The 20,436-nt window shown below is 46.1% G+C and overlaps 1 non-coding gene and 41 pseudogenes across 1 annotated transcript; all 42 read right to left on the bottom strand.

The window, feature by feature from the left end:
- Window positions 1-299: 299 nt before the first annotated feature.
- LOC133565297 (5S ribosomal RNA) lies at window positions 300-418 on the bottom strand (annotated as a pseudogene).
- A 365-nt stretch (window positions 419-783) lies between these two features.
- Window positions 784-902, bottom strand: LOC133565061 (5S ribosomal RNA; annotated as a pseudogene).
- Window positions 903-1,266: 364 nt separating this feature from the next.
- LOC133565931 (5S ribosomal RNA) lies at window positions 1,267-1,385 on the bottom strand (annotated as a pseudogene).
- Window positions 1,386-1,750: 365 nt separating this feature from the next.
- On the bottom strand, window positions 1,751-1,869 carry LOC133565699 (5S ribosomal RNA; annotated as a pseudogene).
- A 364-nt stretch (window positions 1,870-2,233) lies between these two features.
- LOC133566584 (5S ribosomal RNA) lies at window positions 2,234-2,352 on the bottom strand (annotated as a pseudogene).
- A 365-nt stretch (window positions 2,353-2,717) lies between these two features.
- Window positions 2,718-2,836, bottom strand: LOC133565592 (5S ribosomal RNA; annotated as a pseudogene).
- Window positions 2,837-3,204: 368 nt separating this feature from the next.
- On the bottom strand, window positions 3,205-3,323 carry LOC133565741 (5S ribosomal RNA; annotated as a pseudogene).
- A 367-nt stretch (window positions 3,324-3,690) lies between these two features.
- LOC133565591 (5S ribosomal RNA) lies at window positions 3,691-3,809 on the bottom strand (annotated as a pseudogene).
- Window positions 3,810-4,177: 368 nt separating this feature from the next.
- On the bottom strand, window positions 4,178-4,296 carry LOC133565590 (5S ribosomal RNA; annotated as a pseudogene).
- Window positions 4,297-4,661: 365 nt separating this feature from the next.
- On the bottom strand, window positions 4,662-4,780 carry LOC133565059 (5S ribosomal RNA; annotated as a pseudogene).
- Window positions 4,781-5,144: 364 nt separating this feature from the next.
- On the bottom strand, window positions 5,145-5,263 carry LOC133566014 (5S ribosomal RNA; annotated as a pseudogene).
- A 368-nt stretch (window positions 5,264-5,631) lies between these two features.
- LOC133565296 (5S ribosomal RNA) lies at window positions 5,632-5,750 on the bottom strand (annotated as a pseudogene).
- A 365-nt stretch (window positions 5,751-6,115) lies between these two features.
- LOC133565057 (5S ribosomal RNA) lies at window positions 6,116-6,234 on the bottom strand (annotated as a pseudogene).
- Window positions 6,235-6,598: 364 nt separating this feature from the next.
- On the bottom strand, window positions 6,599-6,717 carry LOC133567690 (5S ribosomal RNA; annotated as a pseudogene).
- A 364-nt stretch (window positions 6,718-7,081) lies between these two features.
- LOC133566583 (5S ribosomal RNA) lies at window positions 7,082-7,200 on the bottom strand (annotated as a pseudogene).
- Window positions 7,201-7,565: 365 nt separating this feature from the next.
- Window positions 7,566-7,684, bottom strand: LOC133565587 (5S ribosomal RNA; annotated as a pseudogene).
- Window positions 7,685-8,052: 368 nt separating this feature from the next.
- Window positions 8,053-8,171, bottom strand: LOC133565740 (5S ribosomal RNA; annotated as a pseudogene).
- Window positions 8,172-8,537: 366 nt separating this feature from the next.
- LOC133567134 (5S ribosomal RNA) lies at window positions 8,538-8,656 on the bottom strand (annotated as a pseudogene).
- A 363-nt stretch (window positions 8,657-9,019) lies between these two features.
- LOC133567749 (5S ribosomal RNA) lies at window positions 9,020-9,138 on the bottom strand (annotated as a pseudogene).
- Window positions 9,139-9,506: 368 nt separating this feature from the next.
- LOC133565698 (5S ribosomal RNA) lies at window positions 9,507-9,625 on the bottom strand (annotated as a pseudogene).
- A 364-nt stretch (window positions 9,626-9,989) lies between these two features.
- LOC133566582 (5S ribosomal RNA) lies at window positions 9,990-10,108 on the bottom strand (annotated as a pseudogene).
- Window positions 10,109-10,473: 365 nt separating this feature from the next.
- On the bottom strand, window positions 10,474-10,592 carry LOC133565586 (5S ribosomal RNA; annotated as a pseudogene).
- A 368-nt stretch (window positions 10,593-10,960) lies between these two features.
- LOC133565739 (5S ribosomal RNA) lies at window positions 10,961-11,079 on the bottom strand (annotated as a pseudogene).
- Window positions 11,080-11,445: 366 nt separating this feature from the next.
- LOC133567345 (5S ribosomal RNA) lies at window positions 11,446-11,564 on the bottom strand (annotated as a pseudogene).
- A 365-nt stretch (window positions 11,565-11,929) lies between these two features.
- LOC133565644 (5S ribosomal RNA) lies at window positions 11,930-12,048 on the bottom strand (annotated as a pseudogene).
- A 368-nt stretch (window positions 12,049-12,416) lies between these two features.
- LOC133565015 (5S ribosomal RNA) lies at window positions 12,417-12,535 on the bottom strand (annotated as a pseudogene).
- Window positions 12,536-12,899: 364 nt separating this feature from the next.
- Window positions 12,900-13,018, bottom strand: LOC133566581 (5S ribosomal RNA; annotated as a pseudogene).
- Window positions 13,019-13,383: 365 nt separating this feature from the next.
- On the bottom strand, window positions 13,384-13,502 carry LOC133566315 (5S ribosomal RNA; annotated as a pseudogene).
- A 364-nt stretch (window positions 13,503-13,866) lies between these two features.
- LOC133565133 (5S ribosomal RNA) lies at window positions 13,867-13,985 on the bottom strand. Its single transcript, XR_009809421.1, has one exon. It is a non-coding gene; the product is annotated as a 5S ribosomal RNA (ribosomal RNA).
- Window positions 13,986-14,353: 368 nt separating this feature from the next.
- Window positions 14,354-14,472, bottom strand: LOC133565325 (5S ribosomal RNA; annotated as a pseudogene).
- Window positions 14,473-14,836: 364 nt separating this feature from the next.
- Window positions 14,837-14,955, bottom strand: LOC133567263 (5S ribosomal RNA; annotated as a pseudogene).
- Window positions 14,956-15,319: 364 nt separating this feature from the next.
- LOC133567242 (5S ribosomal RNA) lies at window positions 15,320-15,438 on the bottom strand (annotated as a pseudogene).
- A 368-nt stretch (window positions 15,439-15,806) lies between these two features.
- Window positions 15,807-15,925, bottom strand: LOC133566058 (5S ribosomal RNA; annotated as a pseudogene).
- Window positions 15,926-16,289: 364 nt separating this feature from the next.
- On the bottom strand, window positions 16,290-16,408 carry LOC133567689 (5S ribosomal RNA; annotated as a pseudogene).
- Window positions 16,409-16,776: 368 nt separating this feature from the next.
- Window positions 16,777-16,895, bottom strand: LOC133565960 (5S ribosomal RNA; annotated as a pseudogene).
- Window positions 16,896-17,261: 366 nt separating this feature from the next.
- Window positions 17,262-17,380, bottom strand: LOC133565643 (5S ribosomal RNA; annotated as a pseudogene).
- Window positions 17,381-17,744: 364 nt separating this feature from the next.
- On the bottom strand, window positions 17,745-17,863 carry LOC133566107 (5S ribosomal RNA; annotated as a pseudogene).
- Window positions 17,864-18,227: 364 nt separating this feature from the next.
- On the bottom strand, window positions 18,228-18,346 carry LOC133565958 (5S ribosomal RNA; annotated as a pseudogene).
- A 364-nt stretch (window positions 18,347-18,710) lies between these two features.
- On the bottom strand, window positions 18,711-18,829 carry LOC133566078 (5S ribosomal RNA; annotated as a pseudogene).
- A 368-nt stretch (window positions 18,830-19,197) lies between these two features.
- Window positions 19,198-19,316, bottom strand: LOC133565148 (5S ribosomal RNA; annotated as a pseudogene).
- Window positions 19,317-19,684: 368 nt separating this feature from the next.
- LOC133566056 (5S ribosomal RNA) lies at window positions 19,685-19,803 on the bottom strand (annotated as a pseudogene).
- A 364-nt stretch (window positions 19,804-20,167) lies between these two features.
- Window positions 20,168-20,286, bottom strand: LOC133567688 (5S ribosomal RNA; annotated as a pseudogene).
- Window positions 20,287-20,436: the final 150 nt, after the last annotated feature.

The following is a 20,436-nucleotide window of genomic DNA, read 5'->3' as shown; positions in this document are numbered from 1 at the left end:
CTACACGTGTGTGATACAATAATCACTGCTCTTTTTCTCAGCCTATGTAACTCTTTGGACTTTTGCCCCACTGTTAGCACTGAACTGCCTTGAGGCACATGGGTCACTGTTGGCAACACTGCAAATCTTGCTATAAATTTCAGACCGAGTCAAAACTAAACAAACATGTTTTGGGTGGAGACCAGCGGTTTGTTTGGACAAGCATAATGTAGCGTTTTGACAAGTGTGGCAAATATCTATAGCCATTGTGAAAAAAACAAAAGGGAGAAAGTGCGCCCTATACTGGTAGCATCGCTAAAAGCCTACAGCACCTGGTATTCCTAGGCAGTCTCCCAACCAAGTACTAACCAGGCCAGACCCAGCTTAGCTTCCGAGATCAGACGAGATCGGGCGATCTTCGGGTAGTATGGCCGTAAGCCGAGAGGCAGTCCTCAGAATTAAATTTTTAAATGTGGCAAGCTGGTTGACAGGACCTTTCTGCAATGAGCTACACGTGTGTGATACAATAATCACTGCTTTTTTTTCTCAGCCTATGTAACTCTTACGACTTTTGCCCCACTGTTAGCACTGAAGTGCCTTGAGGCACATGGGTCACTATTGGCGACACTGCAAATCTTGCTATAAATTTCAGACCGAGTCAAAACTAAACATGTTTTGGGTGGAGACCAGCGTCGTGTTTGGACGAGCATAATGTAGCGTTTTGACAAGTGTGGCAAGTATCTATAGCCATTGTGACAAAAACAAAAGGGAGAAAGTGCGCCCTATACTGGGAACATCGCTAAAAGCCTACAGCACCTGGTATTCCTAGGCAGTCTCCCATCCAAGTACTAATCAGGCCAGACCCAGCTTAGCTTCCGAGATCAGACGAGATCGGGCGATCTTCGGGTAGTATGGCCGTAAGCCGAGAAGCAGTCCTCAGAATTCAACTTTTAAATGTGGCAAGCTGGTTGACAGGACCTTTCTGCAATGAGCTACACGTGTGTGATACAAAAATCACTGCTCTTTTTCTCAGCCTATGTAACTCTTTGGACTTTTGCCCCACTGTTAGCACTGAAGTGCCTTGAGGCACATGGGTCACTGTTGGCGACACTGCAAATCTTGCTATAAATTTCAGACCGAGTCAAAACTAAACATGTTTTGGGTGGAGATCAGCGTTTTGTTTGGACGAGCATAATGTAGCGTTTTGACAAGTGTGGCAAGTATCTATAGCCATTGTGAGAAAAACAAAAGGGAGAAAGTGCGCCCTATACTGGGAGCATCGCTAAAAGCCTACAGCACCTGGTATTCCTAGGCAGTCTCCCATCCAAGTACTAACCAGGCCAGACCCAGCTTAGCTTCCGAGATCAGACGAGATCGGGCGATCTTCGGGTAGTATGGCCGTAAGGCGAGAGGCAGTCCTCAGAATTCAACTTTTAAATGTGGCAAGCTGGTTGACAGGACCTTTCTGCAATGAGCTACACGTGTGTGATACAATAATCACTGCTCTTTTTCTCAGCCTATGTAACTCTTTGGACTTTTGCCCCACTGTTAGCACTGAAGTGCCTTGAGGCACATGGGTCACTGTTGGCGACACTGCAAATCTTGCTATAAATTTCAGACCGAATCAAAACTAAACATGTTTTGGGTGGAGACCAGTGTTTTGTTTGGACAAGCATAAACGTAGCGTTTTGACAAGTGTGGCAAGTATCTATAGCCATTGTGACAAAAACAAAAGGGAGAAAGTGCGCCCTATACTGGGAGCATCGCTAAAAGCCTACAGCACCTGGTATTCCTAGGCAGTCTCCCATCCAAGTACTAACCAGGCCAGACCCAGCTTAGCTTCCGAGCTCAAACGAGATCGGGCGATCTTCGGGTAGTATGGCCGTAAGCCGAGACGCAGTCCTCAGACTTCAATTTTTAAATGTGGCAAGCTGGTTGACAGGACCTTTCTACAATGAGCTACACGTGTGTGATACAATAATCACTACTCTTTTTCTCAGCCTATGTAACTCTTTGGACTTTTGCCCCACTGTTAGCACTGAAGTGCCTTGAGGCACATGGGTCACTGTTGGCGACACTGCAAATCTTGCTATAAATTTCAGACCGAGTCAAAACTAAACTTGTTTTGGGTGGAGACCAGCGTATTGTTTGGACGAGCATAATGTAGCATTTTGACAAGTGTGGCAAGTATCTATAGCCATTGTGACAAAAACAAAAGGGAGAAAGTGCGCCCTATACTGGGAGCATCGCTAAAAGCCTACAGCACTTGGTATTCCTAGGCAGTCCCCCAACCAAGTACTAACCAGGCCAGACCCAGCTTAGCTTCCGAGATCAGACGAGATCGGGCGATCTTCGGGTAGTATGGCCGTAAGCCGAGACGCAGTCCTCAGAATTCAATTTTTAAATGTGGCAAGCTGGTTGACAGGACCTTTCAGCAATGAGCTACACGTGTGTGATACAATAATCACTGCTCTTTTTCTCAATCTATGTAACTCTTTGGACTCTTGGCCCACTGTTAGCACTGAAGTGCCTTGAGGCACATGGGTGACTGTTGGCGACACTGCAAATCTTGCTATAAATTTCAGACCGAGTCAAAACTAAACATGTTTTGGGTGGAGACCAGTGTTTTGTTTGGACGAGCATAAACGTAGCGTTTTGACAAGTGTGGCAAGTATCTATAGCCATTGTGACAAAAACAAAAGGGAGAAAGTGCGCCCTATACTGGGAGCATCGCTAAAAGCTTACAGCACCTGGTATTCCTAGGCAGTCTCCCATCCAAGTACTAACCAGGCCAGACCCAGCTTAGCTTCCGAGATCAGACGAGATCGGGCTATCTTCGGGTAGTATGGCCGTAAGCCGAGAGGCAGTCCTCAGAATTCAATTTTTAAATGTGGCAAGCTGGTTGACAGGACCTTTCTGCAATTAGCTACACGTGTGTGATACAATAATCACTGCTCTTTTTCTCAGCCTATGTAACTCTTTGGACTTTTGCCCCACTGTTAGCACTGAAGTGCCTTGAGGCACATGGGTCACTGTTGGCGACACTGCAAATCTTGCTATAAATTTCAGACCGAGTCAAAACTAAACAAACATGTTTTGGGTGGAGACCAGCGGTTTGTTTGGATGAGCATAATGTAGCGTTTTGACAAGTGTGGCAAGTATCTCTAGCCATTGTGAAAAAAACAAAAGGGAGAAAGTGCGCCCTATACTGGTAGCATCGCTAAAAGCCTACAGCACCTGGTATTCCTAGGCTGTCTCCCAACCAAGTACTAACCAGGCCAGACCCAACTTAGCTTCCGAGATCAGACGAGATCGGGCGATCTTCGGGTAGTATGGCCGTAAGCCGAGAGGCAGTCCTCAGAATTCAATTTTTAAATGTGGCAAGCTGGTTGACAGGACCTTTCTGCAATGAGCTACACGTGTGTGTGATACAATAATCACTGCTCTTTTTCTCAGCCTATGTAACTCTTTGGACTTTTGCCCCACTGTTAGCACTGAAGTGCCTTGAGGCACATGGGTCACTGTTGGCGACACTGCAAATCTTGCTATAAATTTCAGACCGAGTCAAAACTAAACATGTTTTGGGTGGAGACCAGTGTTTTGTTTGGACGAGCATAAACGTAGCGTTTTGACAAGTGTGGCAAGTATCTATAGCCATTGTGACAAAAACAAAAGGGAGAAAGTGCGCCCTATACTGGGAGCATCGCTAAAAGCTTACAGCACCTGGTATTCCTAGGCAGTCTCCCATCCAAGTACTAACCAGGCCAGACCCAGCTTAGCTTCCGAGATCAGACGAGATCGGGCTATCTTCGGGTAGTATGGCCGTAAGCCGAGAGGCAGTCCTCAGAATTCAATTTTTAAATGTGGCAAGCTGGTTGACAGGACCTTTCTGCAATTAGCTACACGTGTGTGATACAATAATCACTGCTCTTTTTCTCAGGCAATGTAACTCTTTGGACTTTTGCCCCACTGTTAGCACTGAAGTGCCTTGAGGCACATGGGTCACTGTTGGCGACACTGCAAATCTTGCAATAAATTTCAGACCGAGTCAAAACTAAACAAACATGTTTTGGGTGGAGACCAGCGGTTTGTTTGGATGAGCATAATGTAGCGTTTTGACAAGTGTGGCAAGTATCTCTAGCCATTGTGAAAAAAACAAAAGGGAGAAAGTGCGCCCTATACTGGGAGCATCGCTAAAAGCTTACAGCACCTGGTATTCCTAGGCAGTCTCCCATCCAAGTACTAACCAGGCCAGACCCAGCTTAGCTTCCGAGATCAGACGAGATCGGGCTATCTTCGGGTAGTATGGCCGTAAGCCGAGAGGCAGTCCTCAGAATTCAATTTTTAAATGTGGCAAGCTGGTTGACAGGACCTTTCTGCAATGAGCTACACGTGTGTGATACAATAATCACTGCTTTTTTTTCTCAGCCTATGTAACTCTTACGACTTTTGCCCCACTGTTAGCACTGAAGTGCCTTGAGGCACATGGGTCACTATTGGCGACACTGCAAATCTTGCTATAAATTTCAGACCGAGTCAAAACTAAACATGTTTTGGGTGGAGACCAGCGTTTTGTTTGGACGAGCATAATGTAGCGTTTTGACAAGTGTGGCAAGTATCTATAGCCATTGTGACAAAAACAAAAGGGAGAAAGTGCGCCCTATACTGGGAACATCGCTAAAAGCCTACAGCACCTGGTATTCCTAGGCAGTCTCCCATCCAAGTACTAATCAGGCCAGACCCAGCTTAGCTTCCGAGATCAGACGAGATCGGGCGATCTTCGGGTAGTATGGCCGTAAGCCGAGAGGCAGTCCTCAGAATTCAACTTTTAAATGTGGCAAGCTGGTTGACAGGACCTTTCTGCAATGAGCTACACGTGTGTGATACAAAAATCACTGCTCTTTTTCTCAGCCTATGTAACTCTTTGGACTTTTGCCCCACTGTTAGCACTGAAGTGCCTTGAGGCACATGGGTCACTGTTGGCGACACTGCAAATCTTGCTATAAATTTCAGACCGAGTCAAAACTAAACATGTTTTGGGTGGAGACCAGCGTTTTGTTTGGACGAGCATAATGTAGCGTTTTGACAAGTGTGGCAAGTATCTATAGCCATTGTGAGAAAAACAAAAGGGAGAAAGTGCGCCCTATACTGGGAGCATCGCTAAAAGCCTACAGCACCTGGTATTCCTAGGCAGTCTCCCATCCAAGTACTAACCAGGCCAGACCCAGCTTAGCTTCCGAGATCAGACGAGATCGGGCGATCTTCCGGTAGTATGGCCGTAAGCCGAGAGGCAGTCCTCAGAATTCAATTTTTAAATGTGGCAAGCTGGTTGACAGGACCTTTCTGCAATGAGCTACACGTGTGTGATACAATAATCACTGCTCTTTTTCTCAGCCTATGTAACTCTTTGGACTTTTGCCCCACTGTTAGCACTGAACTGCCTTGAGGCACATGGGTCACTGTTGGCAACACTGCAAATCTTGCTATAAATTTCAGACCGAGTCAAAACTAAACAAACATGTTTTGGGTGGAGACCAGCGGTTTGTTTGGACAAGCATAATGTAGCGTTTTGACAAGTGTGGCAAATATCTATAGCCATTGTGAAAAAAACAAAAGGGAGAAAGTGCGCCCTATACTGGTAGCATCGCTAAAAGCCTACAGCACCTGGTATTCCTAGGCAGTCTCCCAACCAAGTACTAACCAGGCCAGACCCAGCTTAGCTTCCGAGATCAGACGAGATCGGGCGATCTTCGGGTAGTATGGCCGTAAGCCGAGAGGCAGTCCTCAGAATTAAATTTTTAAATGTGGCAAGCTGGTTGACAGGACCTTTCTGCAATGAGCTACACGTGTGTGATACAATAATCACTGCTTTTTTTTCTCAGCCTATGTAACTCTTACGACTTTTGCCCCACTGTTAGCACTGAAGTGCCTTGAGGCACATGGGTCACTATTGGCGACACTGCAAATCTTGCTATAAATTTCAGACCGAGTCAAAACTAAACATGTTTTGGGTGGAGACCAGCGTCGTGTTTGGACGAGCATAATGTAGCGTTTTGACAAGTGTGGCAAGTATCTATAGCCATTGTGACAAAAACAAAAGGGAGAAAGTGCGCCCTATACTGGGAACATCGCTAAAAGCCTACAGCACCTGGTATTCCTAGGCAGTCTCCCATCCAAGTACTAATCAGGCCAGACCCAGCTTAGCTTCCGAGATCAGACGAGATCGGGCGATCTTCGGGTAGTATGGCCGTAAGCCGAGAAGCAGTCCTCAGAATTCAACTTTTAAATGTGGCAAGCTGGTTGACAGGACCTTTCTGCAATGAGCTACACGTGTGTGATACAAAAATCACTGCTCTTTTTCTCAGCCTATGTAACTCTTTGGACTTTTGCCCCACTGTTAGCACTGAAGTGCCTTGAGGCACATGGGTCACTGTTGGCGACACTGCAAATCTTGCTATAAATTTCAGACCGAGTCAAAACTAAAAATGTTTTGGGTGGAGATCAGCGTTTTGTTTGGACGAGCATAATGTAGCGTTTTGACAAGTGTGGCAAGTATCTATAGCCATTGTGAGAAAAACAAAAGGGAGAAAGTGCGCCCTATACTGGGAGCATCGCTAAAAGCCTACAGCACCTGGTATTCCTAGGCAGTCTCCCATCCAAGTACTAACCAGGCCAGACCCAGCTTAGCTTCCGAGATCAGACGAGATCGGGCGATCTTCGGGTAGTATGGCCGTAAGCCGAGACGCAGTCCTCAGACTTCAATTTTTAAATGTGGCAAGCTGGTTGACAGGACCTTTCTACAATGAGCTACACGTGTGTGATACAATAATCACTACTCTTTTTCTCAGCCTATGTAACTCTTTGGACTTTTGCCCCACTGTTAGCACTGAAGTGCCTTGAGGCACATGGGTCACTGTTGGCGACACTGCAAATCTTGCTATAAATTTCAGACCGAGTCAAAACTAAACTTGTTTTGGGTGGAGACCAGCGTATTGTTTGGACGAGCATAATGTAGCATTTTGACAAGTGTGGCAAGTATCTATAGCCATTGTGACAAAAACAAAAGGGAGAAAGTGCGCCCTATACTGGGAGCATCGCTAAAAGCCTACAGCACTTGGTATTCCTAGGCAGTCCCCCAACCAAGTACTAACCAGGCCAGACCCAGCTTAGCTTCCGAGATCAGACGAGATCGGGCGATCTTCGGGTAGTATGGCCGTAAGCCGAGACGCAGTCCTCAGAATTCAATTTTTAAATGTGGCAAGCTGGTTGACAGGACCTTTCAGCAATGAGCTACACGTGTGTGATACAATAATCACTGCTCTTTTTCTCAATCTATGTAACTCTTTGGACTCTTGGCCCACTGTTAGCACTGAAGTGCCTTGAGGCACATGGGTGACTGTTGGCGACACTGCAAATCTTGCTATAAATTTCAGACCGAGTCAAAACTAAACATGTTTTGGGTGGAGACCAGTGTTTTGTTTGGACGAGCATAAACGTAGCGTTTTGACAAGTGTGGCAAGTATCTATAGCCATTGTGACAAAAACAAAAGGGAGAAAGTGCGCCCTATACTGGGAGCATCGCTAAAAGCTTACAGCACCTGGTATTCCTAGGCAGTCTCCCATCCAAGTACTAACCAGGCCAGACCCAGCTTAGCTTCCGAGATCAGACGAGATCGGGCTATCTTCGGGTAGTATGGCCGTAAGCCGAGAGGCAGTCCTCAGAATTCAATTTTTAAATGTGGCAAGCTGGTTGACAGGACCTTTCTGCAATTAGCTACACGTGTGTGATACAATAATCACTGCTCTTTTTCTCAGCCTATGTAACTCTTTGGACTTTTGCCCCACTGTTAGCACTGAAGTGCCTTGAGGCACATGGGTCACTGTTGGCGACACTGCAAATCTTGCTATAAATTTCAGACCGAGTCAAAACTAAACAAACATGTTTTGGGTGGAGACCAGCGGTTTGTTTGGATGAGCATAATGTAGCGTTTTGACAAGTGTGGCAAGTATCTCTAGCCATTGTGAAAAAAACAAAAGGGAGAAAGTGCGCCCTATACTGGTAGCATCGCTAAAAGCCTACAGCACCTGGTATTCCTAGGCTGTCTCCCAACCAAGTACTAACCAGGCCAGACCCAACTTAGCTTCCGAGATCAGACGAGATCGGGCGATCTTCGGGTAGTATGGCCGTAAGCCGAGAGGCAGTCCTCAGAATTCAATTTTTAAATGTGGCAAGCTGGTTGACAGGACCTTTCTGCAATGAGCTACACGTGTGTGTGATACAATAATCACTGCTCTTTTTCTCAGCCTATGTAACTCTTTGGACTTTTGCCCCACTGTTAGCACTGAAGTGCCTTGAGGCACATGGGTCACTGTTGGCGACACTGCAAATCTTGCTATAAATTTCAGACCGAGTCAAAACTAAACATGTTTTGGGTGGAGACCAGCGTTTTGTTTGGACGAGCATAATGTAGCGTTTTGACAAGTGTGGCAAGTATCTATAGCCATTGTGAGAAAAACAAAAGGGAGAAAGTGCGCCCTATACTGGGAGCATCGCTAAAAGCCTACGGCACTTGGTATTCCTAGGCAGTCTCCCAACCAAGTACTAACCAGGCCAGACCCAGCTTAGCTTCCGAGATCAGACGAGATCGGGAGATCTTCAGGTAATATGGCCGTAAGCCGAGACGCAGTCCTCAGAATTCAATTTTTAAATGTGGCAAGCTGGTTGACAGGACCTTTCTGCAATGAGCTACACGTGTGTGATACAATAATCACTACTCTTTCTCAGCCTATGTAACTCTTTGGACTCTTGGCCCACTGTTAGCACTGAAGTGCCTTGAGGCACATGGGTGACTTTTGGCGACACTGCATATCTTGCTATAAATTTCAGACCAATTCAAAACTAAACATGTTTTGGGTGGAGACCAGTGTTTTGTTTGGACGAGCATAAACATAGCGTTTTGACAAGTGTGGCAAGTATCTATAACCATTGTGACAAAAACAAAAGGGAGAAAGTGCGCCCTATACTGGGAGCATCGCTAAAAGCCTACAGCACCTGGTATTCCTAGGCAGTCTCCCATCCAAGTACTAACCAGGCCAGACCCAGCTTAGCTTCCGAGATCAGACGAGATCAGGCGATTTTCGGGTAGTATGGCCGTAAGCCGAGAGGGAGTCCTCAGAATTCAATTTTTAAATGTGGCAAGCTGGTTGACAGGACCTTTCTGAGATGAGCTACACGTGTGTGATACAATAATCACTGCTCTTTTTCTCAGCCTATGTAACTCTTTGGACTTTTGCCCCACTGTTAGCACTGAAGTGCCTTGAGGCACATGGGTCACTGTTGGCGACACTGCAAATCTTGCTATAAATTTCAGACCGAGTCAAAACTAAACAAACATGTTTTGGGTGGAGACCAGCGGTTTGTTTGGACGAGCATAATGTAGCGTTTTGACAAGTGTGGCAAGTATCTATAGCCATTGTGACAAAAACAAAAGGGAGAAAGTGCGCCCTATACTGGGAGCATCGCTAAAAGCCTACAGCACCTGGTATTCCTAGGCAGTCTCCCATCCAAGTACTAACCAGGCCAGACCCAGCTTAGCTTCCGAGCTCAAACGAGATCGGGCGATCTTCGGGTAGTATGGCCGTAAGCCGAGAGGCAGTCCTCAGACTTCAATTTTTAAATGTGGCAAGCTGGTTGACAGGACCTTTCTACAATGAGCTACACGTGTGTGATACAATAATCACTACTCTTTTTCTCAGCCTATGTAACTCTTTGGACTTTTGCCCCACTGTTAGCACTGAAGTGCCTTGAGGCACATGGGTCACTGTTGGCGACACTGCAAATCTTGCTATAAATTTCAGACCGAGTCAAAACTAAACTTGTTTTGGGTGGAGACCAGCGTATTGTTTGGACGAGCATAATGTAGCATTTTGACAAGTGTGGCAAGTATCTATAGCCATTGTGACAAAAACAAAAGGGAGAAAGTGCGCCCTATACTGGGAGCATCGCTAAAAGCCTACAGCACTTGGTATTCCTAGGCAGTCCCCCAACCAAGTACTAACCAGGCCAGACCCAGCTTAGCTTCCGAGATCAGACGAGATCGGGCGATCTTCGGGTAGTATGGCCGTAAGCCGAGACGCAGTCCTCAGAATTCAATTTTTAAATGTGGCAAGCTGGTTGACAGGACCTTTCAGCAATGAGCTACACGTGTGTGATACAATAATCACTGCTCTTTTTCTCAATCTATGTAACTCTTTGGACTCTTGGCCCACTGTTAGCACTGAAGTGCCTTGAGGCACATGGGTGACTGTTGGCGACACTGCAAATCTTGCTATAAATTTCAGACCGAGTCAAAACTAAACATGTTTTGGGTGGAGACCAGTGTTTTGTTTGGACGAGCATAAACGTAGCGTTTTGACAAGTGTGGCAAGTATCTATAGCCATTGTGACAAAAACAAAAGGGAGAAAGTGCGCCCTATACTGGGAGCATCGCTAAAAGCTTACAGCACCTGGTATTCCTAGGCAGTCTCCCATCCAAGTACTAACCAGGCCAGACCCAGCTTAGCTTCCGAGATCAGACGAGATCGGGCTATCTTCGGGTAGTATGGCCGTAAGCCGAGAGGCAGTCCTCAGAATTCAATTTTTAAATGTGGCAAGCTGGTTGACAGGACCTTTCTGCAATTAGCTACACGTGTGTGATACAATAATCACTGCTCTTTTTCTCAGCCTATGTAACTCTTTGGACTTTTGCCCCACTGTTAGCACTGAAGTGCCTTGAGGCACATGGGTCACTGTTGGCGACACTGCAAATCTTGCTATAAATTTCAGACCGAGTCAAAACTAAACAAACATGTTTTGGGTGGAGACCAGCGGTTTGTTTGGATGAGCATAATGTAGCGTTTTGACAAGTGTGGCAAGTATCTCTAGCCATTGTGAAAAAAACAAAAGGGAGAAAGTGCGCCCTATACTGGTAGCATCGCTAAAAGCCTACAGCACCTGGTATTCCTAGGCTGTCTCCCAACCAAGTACTAACCAGGCCAGACCCAACTTAGCTTCCGAGATCAGACGAGATCGGGCGATCTTCGGGTAGTATGGCCGTAAGCCGAGAGGCAGTCCTCAGAATTCAATTTTTAAATGTGGCAAGCTGGTTGACAGGACCTTTCTGCAATGAGCTACACGTGTGTGTGATACAATAATCACTGCTCTTTTTCTCAGCCTATGTAACTCTTTGGACTTTTGCCCCACTGTTAGCACTGAAGTGCCTTGAGGCACATGGGTCACTGTTGGCGACACTGCAAATCTTGCTATAAATTTCAGACCGAGTCAAAACTAAACATGTTTTGGGTGGAGACCAGCGTTTTGTTTGGACGAGCATAATGTAGCGTTTTGACAAGTGTGGCAAGTATCTATAGCCATTGTGAGAAAAACAAAAGGGAGAAAGTGCGCCCTATACTGGGAGCATCGCTAAAAGCCTGCGGCACTTGGTATTCCTAGGCAGTCTCCCAACCAAGTACTAACCAGGCCAGACCCAGCTTAGCTTCCGAGATCAGACGAGATCGGGAGATCTTCAGGTAATATGGCCGTAAGCCGAGACGCAGTCCTCAGAATTCAATTTTTAAATGTGGCAAGCTGGTTGACAGGACCTTTCTGCAATGAGCTACACGTGTGTGATACAATAATCACTACTCTTTTTCTCAGCCTATGTAACTCTTTGGACTCTTGGCCCACTGTTAGCACTGAAGTGCCTTGAGGCACATGGGTGACTTTTGGCGACACTGCATATCTTGCTATAAATTTCAGACCAATTCAAAACTAAACATGTTTTGGGTGGAGACCAGTGTTTTGTTTGGACGAGCATAAACATAGCGTTTTGACAAGTGTGGCAAGTATCTATAGCCATTGTGACAAAAACAAAAGGGAGAAAGTGCGCCCTATACTGGGAGCATCGCTAAAAGCCTACAGCACCTGGTATTCCTAGGCAGTCTCCCATCCAAGTACTAACCAGGCCAGACCCAGCTTAGCTTCCGAGATCAGACGAGATCAGGCGATCTTCGGGTAGTATGGCCGTAAGCCGAGAGGGAGTCCTCAGAATTCAATTTTTAAATGTGGCAAGCTGGTTGACAGGACCTTTCTGAGATGAGCTACACGTGTGTGATACAATAATCACTGCTCTTTTTCTCAGCCTATGTAACTCTTTGGACCTTTGCCCCACTGTTAGCACTGAAGTGCCTTGAGGCACATGGGTCACTGTTGGCGACACTGCAAATCTTGCTATAAATTTCAGACCGAGTCAAAACTAAACAAACATGTTTTGGGTGGAGACCAGCGGTTTGTTTGGACGAGCATAATGTAGCGTTTTGACAAGTGTGGCAAGTAATTATAGCCATTGTGAAAAAAACAAAAGGGAGAAAGTGCGCCCTATACTGGGAGCATCGCTAAAAGCCTACAGCACCTGGTATTCCTAAGCAGTCTCCCATCCAAGTACTAACCAGGCCAGACCCAGCTTAGCTTCCGAGATCAGACGAGATCGGGCGATCTTCGGGTAGTATGGCCGTAAGCCGAGAGGCAGTCCTCAGAATTCAATTTTTAAATGTGGCAAGCTGGTTGACAGGACATTTCTGCAATGAGCTACACGCGTGTGATACAATAATCACTGCTCTTTTTCTCAGCCTATGTAACTCTTTGGACTTTTGCCCCACTGTTAGCACCGAAGTGCCTTGAGGCACATGGGTCACTGTTGGCGACACTGCAAATCTTGCTATAAATTTCAGACCGAGTCGAAACTAAACATGTTTTGGGTGGAGACCAGCGTTTTGTTTGGACGAGCATAATGTAGCGTTTTGATAAGTGTGGCAAGTATCTATAGCCATTGTGAGAAAAACAAAAGGGAGAAAGTTCGCCCTATACTGGGAGCATCGCTAAAAGCCTACAGCACTTGGCATTCCTAGGTAGTCTCCCAACCAAGTACTAACCAGGCCGGACCCAGCTTAGCTTCCGAGATCAGACGAGATCGGGTGATCTTCGGGTAGTATGGCCGTAAGCCGAGACGCAGTCCTCAGATTTCAATTTTTAAATGTGGCAAGCTGGTTGACAGGACCTTTCTGCAATGAGCTACACGTGTGTGATACAATAATCACTGCTCTTTTTCTCAATCTATGTAACTCTTTGGACTCTTGGCCCACTGTTAGCACTGAAGTGCCTTGAGGCACATGGGTGACTGTTGGCGACACTGCAAATCTTGCTATAAATTTCAGACCGAGTCAAAACTAAACATGTTTTGGGTGGAGACCAGTGTTTTGTTTGGACGAGCATAAACGTAGCGTTTTGACAAGTGTGGCAAGTATCTATAGCCATTGTGACAAAAACAAAAGGGAGAAAGTGCGCCCTATACTGGGAGCATCGCTAAAAGCCTACAGCACCTGGTATTCCTAGGCAGTCTCCCATCCAAGTACTAACCAGGCCAGACCCAGCTTAGCTTCCGAGCACAGACGAGATCGGGCGATCTTCGGGTAGTATGGCCGTAAGCCGAGACGCAGTCCTCAGACTTAAATTTTTAAATGTGGGAAGCTGGTTGACAGGACCTTTCTGCAATGAGCTACATGTGTGTGATACAATAATCACTACTCTTTTTCTCAGCCTATGTAACTCTTTGGACTTTTGCCCCACTGTTAGCACTGAAGTGCCTTGAGGCACATGGGTCACTGTTGGCGACACTGCAAATCTTGCTATAAATTTCAGACCGAGTCAAAACTAAACATGTTTTGGGTGGAGACCAGCGTTTTGTTTGGACGAGCATAATGTAGCGTTTTGACAAGTGTGGCAAGTATCTATAGCCATTGTGAAAAAAACAAAAGGGAGAAAGTGCGCCCTATACTGGTAGCATCGCTAAAAGCTTACAGCACCTGGTATTCCTAGGCAGTCTCCCATCCAAGTACTAACCAGGCCAGACCCAGCTTAGCTTCCGAGATCAGACGAGATCGGGCGATCTTCGGGTAGTATGGCCGTAAGCCGAGAGGCAGTCCTCAGAATTCAATTTTTAAATGTGGCAAGCTGGTTGACAGGACCTTTCTGCAATGGGCTACACGTGTGTGATACAATAATCACTGCTCTTTTTCTCAGCCTATGTATCTCTTTGGACTTTTGCCCCACTGTTAGCACTGAAGTGCCTTGAGGCACATGGGTCACTGTTGGCGACACTGCAAATCTTGCTATAAATTTCAGACCGAGTCAAAACTAAACAAACATGTTTTGGGTGGAGACCAGCGGTTTGTTTGGACGAGCATAATATAGCGTTTTGACAAGTGTGGCAAGTATCTCTAGCCATTGTGAAAAAAACAAAAGGGAGAAAGTGCGCCCTATACTGGTAGCATCGCTAAAAGCCTACAGCACCTGGTATTCCTAGGCAGTCTCCCAACCAAGTACTAACCAGGTCAGACCCAACTTAGCTTCCGAGATCAGACGAGATCGGGCGATCTTCGGGTAGTATGGCCGTAAGCCGAGAGGTAGTCCTCAGAATTCAATTTTTAAATGTGGCAAGCTGGTTGACAGGACCTTTCTGCAATGAGCTACACGTGTGTGATACAATAATCACTGCTCTTTTTCTCAGCCTATGTAACTCTTTGGACTTTTGCCCCACTGTTAGCACTGAAGTGCCTTGAGGCATATGGGTCACTGTTGGCGACACTGCAAATCTTGCTATAAATTTCAGACCGAGTCAAAACTAAACTTGTTTTGGGTGTAGAACAGCGTTTTGTTTGGACGAGCATAATGTAGCGTTTTGACAAGTGTGGCAAGTATCTATAGCCATTGTGACAAAAACAAAAGGGAGAAAGTGCGCCCTATACTGGGAGCATCGCTAAAAGCCTACAGAACCTGGTATTCCTAGGCAGTCTCCCATCCAAGTACTAACCAGGCCAGACCCAGGTTAGCTTCCGAGATCAGACGAGATCGGGCTATCTTCGGGTAGTATGGCCGTAAGCCGAGAAGAAGTCCTCAGAATTCAATTTTTAAATGTGGCAAGCTGGTTGACAGGACCTTTCTGCAATTAGCTACACGTGTGTGATACAATAATCACTGCTCTTTTTCTCAGCCTATGTAACTCTTTGGACTTTTGCCCCACTGTTAGCACTGAAGTGCCTTGAGGTACATGGGTCACTGTTGACGACACTGCAAATCTTGCTATAAATTTCAGACCGAGTCAAAACTAAACATGTTTTGGGTGGAGACCAGCGTTTTGTTTGGACGAGCATAATGTAGCGTTTTGACAAGTGTGGCAAGTATCTATAGCCATTGTGAGAAAAAAAAAAGGGAGAAAGTGCGCCCTATACTGGGAGCATCGCTAAAAGCCTACGGCCCTTGGTATTCCTAGGCAGTCTCCCATCCAAGTACTAAACAGGCCAGACCCAGCTTAGCTTCCGAGATCAGACGAGATCAGGCGATCTTCGGGTAGTATGGCCGTAAGCCGAGAGGCAGTCCTCAGAATTTAATTTTTAAATGTGGCAAGCTGGTTGACAGGACCTTTCTGCAATGAGCTACACGTGTGTGATACAATAATCACTGCTCTTTTTCTCAGCCTATGTAACTCTTTGGACTTTTGCCCCACTGTTAGCAATGAAGTGCCTTGAGGCACATGGGTCACTGTTGGCGACACTGCAAATCTTGCTATAAATTTCGGACCGAGTCAAAACTAAACAAACATGTTTTGGGTGGAGACCAGCGGTTTGTTTGGACGAGCATAATGTAGCGTTTTGACAAGTGTGGCAAGTATCTATAGCCATTGTGAAAAAAACAAAAGGGAGAAAGTGCGCCCTATACTGGTAGCATCGCTAAAAGCCTACAGCACCTGGTATTCCTAGGCAGCCTCCCAACCAAGTACTAACCAGGCCAGACCCAGCTTAGCTTCCGAGATCAGACGAGATCGGGCGATCTTCGGGTAGTATGGCCGTAAGCCGAGAGGCAGTCCTCAGAATTCTATTTTTAAATGTGGCAAGCTGGTTGACAGGACCTTTCTGCAATTAGCTACACGTGTGTGATACAATAATCACTGCTCTTTTTCTCAGCCTATGTAACTCTTTGGACTGTTGCCCCACTGTTAGCACTGAAGTGCCTTCAGGCACATGGGTCACTGTTGGCGACACTGCAAATCTTGCTATAAATTTCAGACCGAGTCAAAACTAAACTTGTTTTGGGTGTAGAACAGCGTTTTGTTTGGACGAGCATAATGTAGCGTTTTGACAAGTGTGGCAAGTATCTATAGCCATTGTGACAAAAACAAAAGGGAGAAAGTGCGCCCTATACTGGGAGCATCGCTAAAAGCCTACAGCACCTGGTATTCCTAGGCAGTCTCCCATCCAAGTACTAACCAGGCCAGACCCAGCTTAGCTTCCGAGATCAGACGAGATCGGGCGATCTTCGGGTAGTATGGCCGTAAGCCGAGAGACAGTCCTCAGAATTAAATTTTTAAATGTGGCAAGCTGGTTGACAGGACCTTTCTGCAATGACCTACACGTGTGTGATACAATAATCACTGCTCTTTTTCTCAGCCTATGTAACTCTTTGGACTTTTGCCCCACTGTTAGCACTGAAGTGCCTTGAGGCACATGGGTCACTGTTGGCGACACTGCAAATCTTGCTATAAATTTCAGACCGAGTCAAAACTAAACAAACATGTTTTGGGTGGAGACCAGCGGTTTGTTTGGACGAGCATAATGTAGCGTTTTGACAAGTGTGGCAAATATCTATAGCCATTGTGAAAAAAACAAAAGGGAGAAAGTGCGCCCTATACTGGTAGCATCGCTAAAAGCCTACAGCACCTGGTATTCCTAGGCAGTCTCCCAACCAAGTACTAAACAGGCCAGACCCAGCTTAGCTTCCGAGATCAGACGAGATCGGGCGATCTTCGGGTAGTATGGCCGTAAGCCGAGAGGCAGTCCTCAGAATTCAATTTTTAAATGTGGCAAGCTGGTTGACAGGACCTTTCTGCAATGAGCGACACGTGTGTGATACAATAATCACTGCTCTTTTTCTCAGCCTATGTAACTCTTACGACTTTTGCCCCACTGTTAGCACTGAAGTGCCTTGAGGCACGTGGGTCACTGTTGGCGACACTGCAAATCTTGCTATAAATTTCAGACCGAGTCAAAACTAAACATGTTTTGGGTGGAGACCAGCGTTTTGTTTGGACGAGCATAATGTAGCGTTTTGACAAATGTGTGGCAAGTATCTATAGCCATTGTGACAAAAACTAAAGGGAGAAAGTGCGCCCTATACTGGGAGCATCGCTAAAAGCCTACAGCACCTGGTATTCCTAGGCAGTCTCCCATCCAAGTACTAACCAGGCCAGACCCAGCTTAGCTTCCGAGATCAGACGAGATCAGGCGATCTTCGGGTAGTATGGCCGTAAGCCGAGATGCAGTCCTCAGAATTCAATTTTTAAATGTGGCAAGCTGGTTGACAGGACCTTTCTGCAATGAGCTACACGTGTGTGATACAATAATCACTGCTCTTTTTCTCAGCCTATGTAACTCTTTGGACTTTTGCCCCACTGTTAGCACTGAAGTGCCTTGAGGCACATGGGTCACTGTTGGCGACACTGCAAATCTTGCTATAAATTTCAGACCGAGTCAAAACTAAACATGTTTTGGGTGGAGACCAGCGTTTTGTTTGGACGAGCATAATGTAGCGTTTTGACAAGTGTGGCAAGTATCTATAGCCATTGTGAAAAAAACAAAAGGGAGAAAGTGCGCCCTATACTGGTAGCATCGCTAAAAGCTTACAGCACCTGGTATTCCTAGGCAGTCTCCCAACCAAGTACTAACCAGGCCAGACCCAGCTTATCTTCCGAGATCAGACGAGATGGGGCGATCTTCGGGTAGTATGGCCGTAAGCCGAGAGGCAGTCCTCAGAATTTAATTTTTAAATGTGGCAAGCTGGTTGACAGGACCTTTCTGCAATGAGCTACACGTGTGTGATACAATAATCACTGCTCTTTTTCTCAGCCTATGTAACTCTTTGGACTTTTGCCCCACTGTTAGCACTGAAGTGCCTTGAGGCACATGGGTCACTGTTGGCGACACTGCAAATCTTGCTATAAATTTCAGACCGAGTCAAAACCAAACATGTTTTGGTTGGAGACCAGCGTTTTGTTTGGACGAGCATAATGTAGCGTTTTGACAAGTGTGGCAAGTATCTATAGCCATTGTGAAAAAAACAAAAGGGAGAAAGTGCGCCCTATACTGGTAGCATCGCTAAAAGCTTACAGCACCTGGTATTCCTAGGCAGTCTCCCAACCAAGTACTAACCAGGCCAGACCCAGCTTAGCTTCCGAGATCAGACGAGATCGGGCGATCTTCGGGTAGTATGGCCGTAAGCCGAAAGGCAGTCCTCAGAATTCAATTTTTAAATGTGGCAAGCTGGTTGACAGGACCTTTCTGCAATGAGCTACACGTGTGTGATACAATAATCACTGCTCTTTTTCTCAGCCTATGTAACTCTTTGGACTTTTGCCCCACTGTTAGCACTGAAGTGCCTTGAGGCACATGGGTCACTGTTGGCGACACTGCAAATCTTGCTATAAATTTCAGACCGAGTCAAAACTAAACTTGTTTTGGGTGGAGACCAGCGTTTTGTTTGGACGAGCATAATGTAGCGTTTTGACAAGTGTGGCAAGTATCAATAGCCATTGTGACAAAAACAAAAGGGAGAAAGTGCGCCCTATACTGGTAGCATCGCTAAAAGCCTACAGCACCTGGTATTCCTAGGCAGTCTCCCAACCAAGTACTAAACAGGCCAGACCCAGCTTAGCTTCCGAGATCAGACGAGATCGGGCGATCTTCGGGCAGTATGGCCGTAAGCCGAGAGGCAGTCCTCAGAATTCAATTTTTAAATGTGGCAAGCTGGTTGACAGGACCTTTCTGCAATGAGCTACACGTGTGTGATACAATAATCACTGCTCTTTTTCTCAGCCTATGTAACTCTTTGGACTTTTGCCCCAATGTTAGCACTGAAGTGCCTTGAGGCACATGGGTCACTGTTGGCGACACTGCAAATCTTGCTATAAATTTCAGACCGAGTCAAAACTAAACAAACATGTTTTGGGTGGAGACCAGCGGTTTGTTTGGACGAGCATAATGTAGCGTTTTGACAAGTGTGGCAAATATCTATAGCCATTGTGACAAAAACAAAAGGGAGAAAGTGCGCCCTATACTGGGAGCATCGCTAAAAGCCTACAGCACCTGGTATTCCTAGGCAGTCTCCCATCCAAGTACTAACCAGGCCAGACCCAGCTTAGCTTCCGAGATCAGACGAGATCGGGCGATCTTCGGGTAGTATGGCCATAAGCCGAGAGGCAGTCCTCAGAATTTAATTTTTAAATGTGGCAAGCTGGTTGACAGGACCTTTCTGCAATGAGCTACACGTGTGTGATACAATAATCACTGCTCTTTTTCTCAGCCTATGTAACTCTTTGGACTTTTGCCCCACTGTTAGCAATGAAGTGCCTTGAGGCACATGGGTCACTGTTGGCGACACTGCAAATCTTGCTATAAATTTCAGACCGAGTCAAAACTAAACAAACATGTTTTGGGTGGAGACCAGCGGTTTGTTTGGACGAGCATAATGTAGCGTTTTGACAAGTGTGGCAAGTATCTATAGCCATTGTGAAAAAAACAAAAGGGAGAAAGTGCGCCCTATACTGGTAGCATCGCTAAAAGCCTACAGCACCTGGTATTCCTAGGCAGCCTCCCAACCAAGTACTAACCAGGCCAGACCCAGCTTAGCTTCCGAGATCAGACGAGATCGGGCGATCTTCGGGTAGTATGGCCGTAAGCCGAGAGGCAGTCCTCAGAATTCTATTTTTAAATGTGGCAAGCTGGTTGACAGGACCTTTCTGCAATTAGCTACACGTGTGTGATACAATAATCACTGCTCTTTTTCTCAGCCTATGTAACTCTTTGGACTGTTGCCCCACTGTTAGCACTGAAGTGCCTTCAGGCACATGGGTCACTGTTGGCGACACTGCAAATCTTGCTATAAATTTCAGACCGAGTCAAAACTAAACTTGTTTTGGGTGTAGAACAGCGTTTTGTTTGGACGAGCATAATGTAGCGTTTTGACAAGTGTGGCAAGTATCTATAGCCATTGTGACAAAAACAAAAGGGAGAAAGTGCGCCCTATACTGGGAGCATCGCTAAAAGCCTACAGCACCTGGTATTCCTAGGCAGTCTCCCATCCAAGTACTAACCAGGCCAGACCCAGCTTAGCTTCCGAGATCAGACGAGATCGGGCGATCTTCGGGTAGTATGGCCGTAAGCCGAGAGACAGTCCTCAGAATTAAATTTTTAAATGTGGCAAGCTGGTTGACAGGACCTTTCTGCAATGACCTACACGTGTGTGATACAATAATCACTGCTCTTTTTCTCAGCCTATGTAACTCTTTGGACTTTTGCCCCACTGTTAGCACT

The sequence above is a fragment of the Nerophis ophidion genome, linkage group LG13, assembly GCF_033978795.1.
Source record: "Nerophis ophidion isolate RoL-2023_Sa linkage group LG13, RoL_Noph_v1.0, whole genome shotgun sequence".
Taxonomy (NCBI): domain Eukaryota; kingdom Metazoa; phylum Chordata; class Actinopteri; order Syngnathiformes; family Syngnathidae; genus Nerophis; species Nerophis ophidion.
Note: the sequence above shows the minus strand (reverse complement) of the source record. Positions and strands in the feature narration are given on the sequence as shown.